The following is a 9,961-nucleotide window of genomic DNA, read 5'->3' on the forward strand; positions in this document are numbered from 1 at the left end:
CAGATTGCAACAGGAGGGAAGCTTGAACACGATGGGCGTGCTGGCATCCCAGCCTTTTTGAAAGCCAAATTGGTTTTCACCAGAATGAATATTTTCTGAAATGAAAGGGAGAAAAATATATTCAAAATTTTGCTAAGATTGCACGAAACAGTAATTGGTCGATAAAAACTACACTCTGACGAAGTTGCCCTAGTTGCCAAGTTGCCTAGTTGCCTTCCAACCCCTTTCGACTATTAATAAGGGCACTAGCCACTCCAATTTACAATTGAATGATCCCTTTTCGAAGTTTCTACGACAACTCCTTCAATACGAAATTTCCGGGTAGGGAGGAAAAAAAAAAATAAAACACTGAGCCCCTATCGTTCTTTACTTAGGCAGCGCTATCGCGCTGCCTATGATCAGGGAGGCCGAATTGCGATATTAGATGCCGGTTCCGGAACCACGGAGGGAGTTACAAAAGGTACCGAGAAAATTTAAAATAATAAGTCCGGATAGATTTAAGATCTTTAGGATTCAGAATTGGAAGAAAACCAGATAAAAAAGAATAGAATGATCGAAAAATGAAGAATATAATTTCCCAAGTGCTTTTCTATTGTACCTCCCTCTATTTGCAACAATTTTTGAATACCCTATCTGAATTTTTTTTTTTTTGCATTAGAAACTGTCAGAGCCCAAAGTGTTTTGAGATTATTAGTAATGTGAAGACCAAGCCCCCGAAAAGAAGAGACACAGTGTATAGGGAAAAAACCACAGTTAAGAGGGAATCTCGCACTCGAATTAAATGAAGTATATTCGAGCTTATCAGCGTTCAACATAAGCCCAATCCGTCTAAACTGGTCTGAGATCCAGCTAACAGAATGTGACAGCCCAGCCCTAGAACAACTGACAAGGAGAACATCGTCCGCATAAGCAAGATACGAGTCATCAATTCCATCAGAAATGAAAGCCGAAGGCAAAGATGAAAGGATAGGAGCAATACATAACTTAAAATAGTTGGAGGAAGCACACCACCTTGATGGACCCCACGCCGAAGAAACACCTTTGAATCAGAAACTACTCCATTACATTTTACCCGAATAAAAGAGTTAGAATACCAGTACCGAAACAAAACAACAATAGAAAGGTTAATATTATTGGAAAAAAGTGAATAAAATCATGTGAGTAGACTATACTATCGAAAGCTTTCGAAAGATCAAGTGCACAGATATGAAGACGAGATTTATATTTAACAGATTGCAACAGGAGGGAAGCTAGAACACGATGGGCGTGCTGACATCCCAGCCTTTTTGAAAGCCAAATTGGTTTTCACCAGAATGAATATTTTTTGAAATGAAAGGGAGAAGAATATATTCAAAATTTTGCTAAGATTGGACGAAACAGTAATTGGTCGATAAGAACTACACTCTGACGAAGTTGCCCTAGTTGCCAAGTTGCCTAGTTGCCTTCCAACCCCTTTCGACTATTAATAAGGGCACTAGCCACTCCAATTTCCAATCGAATGAGCCCTTTTCGAAGTTTCTACGACAACTTCTTCAATATGAAATTCCCGGAAATGGAGGAAAAAAAAACATTGAGCCCCTATCGTTCTTTACTTAGGCAGCGCTGTCGTGCTGCCTATGATCAGGGAGGCCGAATCGTGATATTAGATCACGGTTCCAGAACCACGGAGGAAGTTATAAAAGGTACCGAGAAAATTTAAAATAATAAGTCCAGATAGATTTAAGATCTTTAGGCTTCAGAAGGCCCTTTGAATTTCCAATCGAATGAGCCCTTCCTTTTTCAAGTTTCTATGACAAAGATTTCAATAAAAAACTTATATGTCCCCAGAGCATAACTTATAAACCTCGCCCTGAAGACTGTGGGGGGAGTGTCCTGCTCAAAGGTATAATTTCCTGAGCTTTAAACTGTGTGAAACAAAATGGCTATCTAAAATTTTTTATTGGATGTGTTTGGCGAAAAGGTGGGCGTGAGAGGGGGGTTAGTTGCCCTCAAATCACTTTCGACTATTAAAAAGGGAACTAGCCCTTCAAATTTCCAATCGAATGAGCCCCTTTTCAAGTTTCTAGGACAAAGATTTCAATAAAACCGTATATGCCCACAGGGCATAACTTATAACCTTTGCCCTGAAGACTGTGGGGGATTATCCTGCTCAAAAGTATAATTTCCTAAACTATAAACTGCGTGGAACAAAATGACTATCTCAAAATTTTGATTGAATATTTTAAGTGAAATGGTGGGCATCGATGGGGTGTTCGTTGGCTTTCAATCAGTTTTGACTATTGAAAAGGGCACTGGCCATTTCAATTTGCTATCGAATGAGTCCTTTTTGAAGTTTCTTGGACAACGCGTTCTATAAAAACCTTATATACCTCCAGGGCATAACTTACAGCCCTTGCCCTGAGGGCTGTGGGGAAGTTCCCTCCTCAAAAGCATAATTTCTATCTGGAAATCAACTGCGCTGAACAAAATGGCTATATAAAAATTTTGATTGGATATGTTTGGGGAAAAGGTGAACGTGAGAAGGGGGTTAGTTGCCCTCAAATCACTTTCGACTATTAAAAAGCGCACTAGACCATTGAATTTCCAGTCGAATGAGCCCTTTTTCAAGTTTCTACGACAAAGATTTCAATAAAAACCGCATATGCGCCCAGGGCATAACTTATAATCCTTCCCCTGAAGACTGTGGGGGGATTGTCCTGCTCAAAGGTATAATTTCCTGAACTTTGAACTGCGTGGAACAAAATGGCTATCTCAAAATTTTGATTGGATGTGTTTAGGGATATGGTGGGTTTGAAAGGTGGGTTAGTTGCCCTTCAATTACTTTCGACTACTATAAAGAGCACTTTCAATTTCCAATCGAATGAGCCCTTTTTGAAGTTTCTGCGACAACGCGTTCTATAAGAACCTTATATGCCCCCATGGCACAACTTACAACCCTTGCCCTGAGGGCTGTGGGGAGTTTGCCATCCTCAAAGACCTAATTTACAGTCCCTAAAACTACGTTGAATAAAATAACTATCTAAAAATTTTGATTGGATGTGTTTAGGGAAAAGGTGGGCGTGAGAGGGGGGTTAGTTGCCCTCCAATTACTTTCGATATTAAAAAGAGCACTAGCCCTTTCAATTTTCAATCAAATGAGCCTTTTTTGAAGTTTCTACGATAACGCCTTCTATAAGAACCTTATATGCCCCCAGACGATAATTTACAACCCTTGACCTGAAGGCTGTGGGAGAGTGTCCTCTTCAAAAATATTATTTCTATATGGAAATCAACTACGCTGAACAAAATAGCTATCTCAAAATTTTGATTGGATGTGTTTTGGGAAATGTGTATCGGGAAATGTGTTTCGTGGAAGGGGTGTTAGTTACCTTCCAATCACTTTTGACTATTAAAAAGACAAAAGCTACTCCAATTTCCAATTGAATGAGCCCTTTTCTAAGTTTCTACGACAACTTCTTCGATACGAAGTGCCCTGCTCTAAAGGAAAATAATAAATAATACATTGTGCCAACATTGTTCTTATATGCCCTCAGGGCATAACTTAAAACCCTTGCCCTGAGGGCTGTGGGGGAGTGTCCTCCTCAAAAACATATTTTCTATCGGGAAATCAACTACGCTGAACAAAATGGCTACTTCAAATTATTGATTGGATGTGTTTGGGGGAATGATGGGCTTTGGGGGTGGCTAGTTGCCCTCCAATAACTGTTGACTATTAAAAAGGGCACTAGCCACTCCAATATCTAATCGAGTGAGCCCTTTTCGAAGTTTCTACGACAACTCCTTTGATACAAAGTGCCCAGGTATGGAGAAAAAAATAGTACATTGTGCCAACATCGTTCTTTACTTAGGCAGCGCTATTGCACTGCTTATGATAATATGATGTACCTTGTACCTATGCCATCCTCAAAGACCTAATTTACAGAATTTAAAACTACGTTGAATAAAATGGCTATCTCAAAAATTTTATTGGATGTGTTTAGGGAAAAGGTGGGCGTGAGAGGGGGGTTAGTTTCCCTCCAATCACTTTTGACTCTTAAAAAGGGCACTAGCCCTTTGAATTTCCAATCGAATGAGCCTTTTTTGAAGTTTCTACGACAACGCCTTCTATAAAAACCTTATATGCCCCCAGGCCATAACCTACAACCCATGCCCTGAAGGCTGTGTCATCTTCAAAAATATTTCTATCTGGAAATCAACTACGCTGAACAAAATAGTTTGATAATATCAGACAGAATTTTGATTGTACCACAAAACATTTTTATTATCTTGTTAATAGCAGACACGATTTCAAAGTATTAAGTTAAATTTTGGTAAGGGCAGAGATGATTTTGATGTTACCATTTTAGAGTTTGACAATGTTAGACACGTTTTGACAGCAACAGACAAAATTTTTTTTAATGCTTTTGATGTTACCAAACAAGCTCCTTTCTGAATATTCCTCCTAAATTCGTTTTTTCAAGCTTGAGTAAACATCTTTTTTCACTCCAAACATTACATTTCGACTTTATGCATACAACAACACCAAGCAATACTTTTCAAAAGACTTTATTGTATCATGTCATAATAAGCTCTTTTCTTAATATTCCTCCTAACCCCGTTTTTTCAAGTTGGCGTACCTATGGTATGCGCTTTAGATGGCAAAATTGATAATATCATAACCCTTTGAAAATCTCACCTTGAAGACCCTAGCCGGGCCACCAAGTTCAAGAGATTAAAAATCAAGATATACACTCGCAAGACATTTCAACGCTTTACACCTGTAGCCAATAAATTGTAGGTCCAAAAAATTATGAGTCCAAAAGACTTCTAAGTCCAAAAAATTCTATATCCAAAAATTCGAAGTCCAAAAGAGTGGGAGGGGGGGGGGCCCCAAAAGTTGTGGTATGGGTATTGGGGTCCATGGAGAGTGGGACATGGATGATCATAAGTTCCCACTAAAATAAAAAATGCCATAGAAATTGATTTATTGGGGACATATTTTACGGGTCGGTCGAAAACAGGATCAGCCGCTTTGTGGCATGTTTGAAACAGGTTTTATGCGGCCATGCCCCATAGAAACAAAAATGAATTCTTGTCGAAAAGGGGCATGTTTAAGAGCTGACGTCACAAGACTTGTTTTGTTTCTTAAGCTAATACGAAGGTGATGACATGCCAATTCTAAACCAAAAACTACTCTATCGAAATGTGGCACGTATAGGCATCATGTCAAAAAACTTTTTTTTGCTCTATAAGCTAATATGAAACCAATGGCAAAAGTTCATTTGCATTGAATAATTAAGGGTTTGCTGGAATTCAGTGGTAGAGTAAGTACTTTGAAATAAAGATGGCAGTGAGAGATAAACCCCTTTTTCAAAAATGGATGTCTTTTCAACTTAGGATTTATAAATACCTACTTCTAAGGTGTAGAATGTACAAAAATAAAAGTAGACATTTTATTTGCAAATATATTTGTTTCCTTTATGTATAAATTATATTTTTTGGAAGGAGATTGTATAAAACAGTTAGTTAAAAATTTTTGATGGTTTTCGTTCAAATAAGAAATTTTGTTTATCACTGGTTTCATATCAAGTGGGACTCTTGTTAAAACGGATTTAAATGGCCATGTTCACTGGAAAAGGGTGATTCTAACCTCTAAATAGCTCCCTCTGGAGCTATTGTTTTATCCTTATATCCTTTCACTCTATACCTTCAACTCTGTTTCTACTTAGCCTTTTGTGTCATTCCTATCTAGTATTCATTCATATAGAAAACAAATTACAAGAAACGTTGAATCGATAAATACTTTATTTTAAATAAGAGATTATTTTATAAAATACATGGTTGTGTCTTCTTCCACTGTCAAATCAATAGACACTTTGAGTGTCTGTGTTGTCGTTGTCGGGTAAACTTCGAAAGGTTAAATTTTCGTTGTTTTCTTTCTTCTTTCTTTTTTGTTTAGCACTGAGGACAGCTTGAGGGAGGTCCTTGTAGAAATATTTGCTTGTTTCTTCGTCATCATGGTTTGCCACTGGCTGACGAAATCCTTGTTTTCTCACCTGTTTTGACTTTATTTTTCATTTTATTATTTTCTGATTAGAGAGCCTAAGTGTTGAAGTTTTAACTCCTATTTTCTATCTAAAATCTTGAATTTTGTACTTTTTCCTTGAAGAGATACGGTTTTATATGTTTCGTTCCCCATGCCCAATTGTAGCAAACCAAACCTAGAAGATTAGAAGAGGGCTTATTTGATCGTGAATCACAAATATTACTGACCTTTGAGAATAACCAAAAATTGGAGGGTAGCTAGCAATTGTTCCACGCCTCTTTTTACCCATATAATGACATATCAAAATTTGGCATTATTAATTTGTTTTAAACAGTAGAAAGGTCCAATAATTTATCTTTGGGGAGGAAATGATCCCTTATAGTCCAAGAAGAAGGAACTACAAGTTACGCAGTTTGCCCACCGTTCACATATAGTATTTCTCATTGCAGAATAGGAAAAAAATTATAATGGGAAGTGGTATTTTTTGGTGGGAAGGGGGTCCTTGAGTGGTATAAAGCCCTTCCGGGAGAATAATTTTTCATGGTAAGATTCAGGGAAATTTCTGAGCCAAATTTTACACAGAAAGCAGGAAAGGATTTCTTGTCAAAATTTGAAAAACAATCAGAAATTCCATTTATAAAACCAAGTTTTAAGCTTAAGAGAAATAAGAGCCATTTTAAATATGAGTGGAGCGGCTCCTTTCTCAACCCTTGCTCTTTAAGCTAGTCAGTTTTTGTTATCGTTCTATGACTCGTTCCTTTAGGAATGAGTCATAGAACACAAGGGCTGTTGAATTTGAAGTATTTTTACATAACTTGCTTTTCAAACAGTTCGTGGTAACGAACTGTAAGTAAGGAGCAACCCGGCTCAATGGTAACCGAAACTCTAAAAAACGGAATTTGGTACCAATAGATACATCAAAAGAATCAGATTTTAATTCTGATTTCAACTATATAAGTTTCATCAAGTTTAATATTACTCATCAAAAGTTACGCGCCTGAGAAAATTTGGCTGGTTTTCGAAAAAAGGGGGAAAGACCCCCTAAAAGTAATTGAACCTTAATGAAATTCACACCATCATATTTAGCGTATCAGAAAACCCTACTTTAAAGGTTTCAAGCTCCTATCTACAAAAATGTGTAATTTTGCATTTTTTGCCAGAATAAAGATCACGGGTGCGTGTTTATTTTTTTTTTTTCCCAGGGGTAATCGTATTGACCCAGTGGTCCTAGAATATCGTAAAAGGGCTCATTGGAATGGAAATTAAAAGTTCTAGTCCCCTTTTTAAGTGACTAAAAAAAATGGGAGGGCAACTAGGCCCCTTCCCACGCTCATTTTTTTCTCAAAGTCACCCAATTAAAATTTTGAGATAGCCATTTTGTTCAGCATAGTCGAAAATCTGATAACTATGTCTTTTACGATTAATTAATCCCTCACAGCTCCAAGAGGAAGGGATGAAAACTTTGAACTCTGCCCATTGCTTAAATAGTGTAGTGGTTTTTGGGCAGTATACAGAAATTTTCAGGAATAATTTTTTTCTAGTGGGGGGGGGGCTGGAGGAGGGGCTCTCTATTCTAATTAAACGGCCTGTGTGATTCAGGGGTTTGTTAATTAAAAAAATTTTAAATTTTAACGTAAAGAGCGTGGTATTGACTAAGGGGAGAACCCCATCATATACGTAATAAAAAAAAAAACAATAAAAACAAAACAAGCGATACGGCTCAATAGTAATCGAAACTTTTAAAAACGGAACTTTGATGTCAATAAATGTATCAAAAGAATGGGCTTATAATGCTGATTCTAAATATATGAATTTTATTAAGTTTAGCATTACTCATTAAAGGCTACGAGCCTGAGAAAATTTACCTGATTTTGTACAGATGGGGGACATATCTCCTAAAAGTAAAAACAATTTGATGAAAATAACACCTTTAGATTCAGCGTGTCAGAAAAACCTATAACATAGGTTTCAAGCTCATATCTGCAAAAATCCGCAACTGTGTATTTTTTGCCAGAAGAAAAATATACGAATATAGAAGTTCGTTACGTAAATTAATTTGTAAATTACGTCAGAACCAAATTTAGAGAGCCATTTAGCAAAAGAAATGTACATTTTTTATGCAAATTTTGCTTACTTATTCAATGCCGGCGAGCCAAAATAAAAGCTGCATTAACTAAAAAACGATCAGAAATTAAATAAAAAAAACAAGTTTTTTAAACTGAAAGTAAGGAGCGACATTAAAACTTAAAACGAACAGAAATTATTCCGTATATGAAAGGGGTTGTCCCCTCCTCAACGCCTCGCTCTTTACGCTAAAGTTTTTATTGTTTAAAAAAAAAAGTTGTGAGAAAGTCAAACTTTAGCGTGAAGACTGAGGCGTTGAGGAGGGCACAGCCCCTTTCATATACGGAATAATTTCTGTTCGTTTTAAGTTTTAATGTCGCTCCTTACTTTCAGTTTGAAAAACTTGTTTTTTTATTTAATTAGAGTAAAGAGCGAGGATTGAGAATGCGACTGTAACGGCAAAACTTCTGATCATTTTAAGTTTTAACCTTGCTCTTTACTTTCAGTTGAAAAAAGTTGTCTTTTCATTTGTTGAAAAGACATTTGTTTCATTTGTTGACGAACAGAAATTATTCCGTATATGAAAGGGGATGTGCCCTCTTCAACGCCTCGCTCTTTACGCTAAAGTTTTTATTGTTTAAAAAAAAGAGTTGTGAGAACGTCAAACCTTAGCGTAAAGAGCGAGGCGTTGAGGAGGGCACAGCCCCTTTCATATACGGAATAATTTCTGTTCGTTTTAAGATTTAATGTCGCTCCTTATTTTCAGTTTAAAAAACTTTTTTTATTTAAAGGCTGTGAAAGCGGAGGGTTTGGGGGGGCGGCAGCCCGCCGACTGTGCCTCCTAATCCCTGTACATCTTAAGGTTCAATCTTGTAACTCAGCTTCTTTAAATGGTTAGAAAATGTAGTTTTTTTTCAAATAATTAAATTCTATAAAACGGGAAAACTGAGTTTTTTAAGTGGAAGTAATAATCTTCTTTAAAACCAAAATATTTGTCATTTTTTTTTACAATAAATTAAAAAAAAAACTAAATATAATATAAGTTAAAAGTCTGAATAGAATATAACGAAGTGGATTTTTGAATGAAATAAACAACGGTTATCAAAACATAAATGAACCGGAATTGTCCTGCAAATGAAAAGGGTCATAGTTACAAACCTCTAAGTTTTTTATGCTAGTTTTTTTTCCATTAAGATTTTTCGTTATTCATATCGGTTTTAAACAATAAAATTCGTGGTTTATTTGGAGGAGAATCAATTATCAGAACATTTGTAATCGTAATTATTCTCAAATTCTCAACGTTACAACTATAATCTTCTCAACACATTTTTGGCATTTAATATCTTAGATGGTTTTCAATTGTTGAAGTTCTTGTACTAGCTTCGTTAAAGAAGTTTTGCTCTGTTATTCTGAGAGTTAATAAAATGGAAAAATCATTTTTAAAATAAAAACGAGTCATTTATAAATTTTAATTGTGAAGCTAAAACCTCGCTTATCCTTTGCCACAGCTGTTTTAAAGCTATCTTTAGCAATTTGGTATTTTATAAGATAAAAACAGTAGGTTCGAATCATTATACTGTTTTAGCTGATTTATAGCTAATTGTTGCTATTATCAACTAGTTTCTAAAGTTAATTTCATCCAAAGAGCATGTCCTTGCTTGTTCATTTTCTTCATAAATAATTTATTTATTTAATACAAAAATATAGAAAAATTGTGCGGAGAATATTTGTAAGTCGGAAAATATCGATTGAAGTAGTAATATTACGATAAAATTTGTGTCTGCTTTGCCTAATAAGTCACAACTATGTATTTTTAATTTAAAGGAATAATATTAAGAGAAATTAAGTACGTGACAAAAAAAAATATTCTGT

General features: G+C 35.8%; 1 protein-coding gene across 1 annotated transcript in view; it reads left to right on the forward strand.

Moving 5' to 3' along the window:
• LOC148953099 (facilitated trehalose transporter Tret1-2 homolog) overlaps positions 1-9,961 on the forward strand; it is a 209,486-nt gene that overhangs the window by 38,451 nt on the left and 161,074 nt on the right. The gene's annotated exons all lie outside the window — the stretch shown is intronic.

This window comes from Artemia sp. Qi Xiang Cuo, chromosome 4 (genome assembly GCF_049724085.1).
Source record: "Artemia sp. Qi Xiang Cuo chromosome 4, ASM4972408v1, whole genome shotgun sequence".
NCBI lineage: Eukaryota > Metazoa > Arthropoda > Branchiopoda > Anostraca > Artemiidae > Artemia > Artemia sp. Qi Xiang Cuo.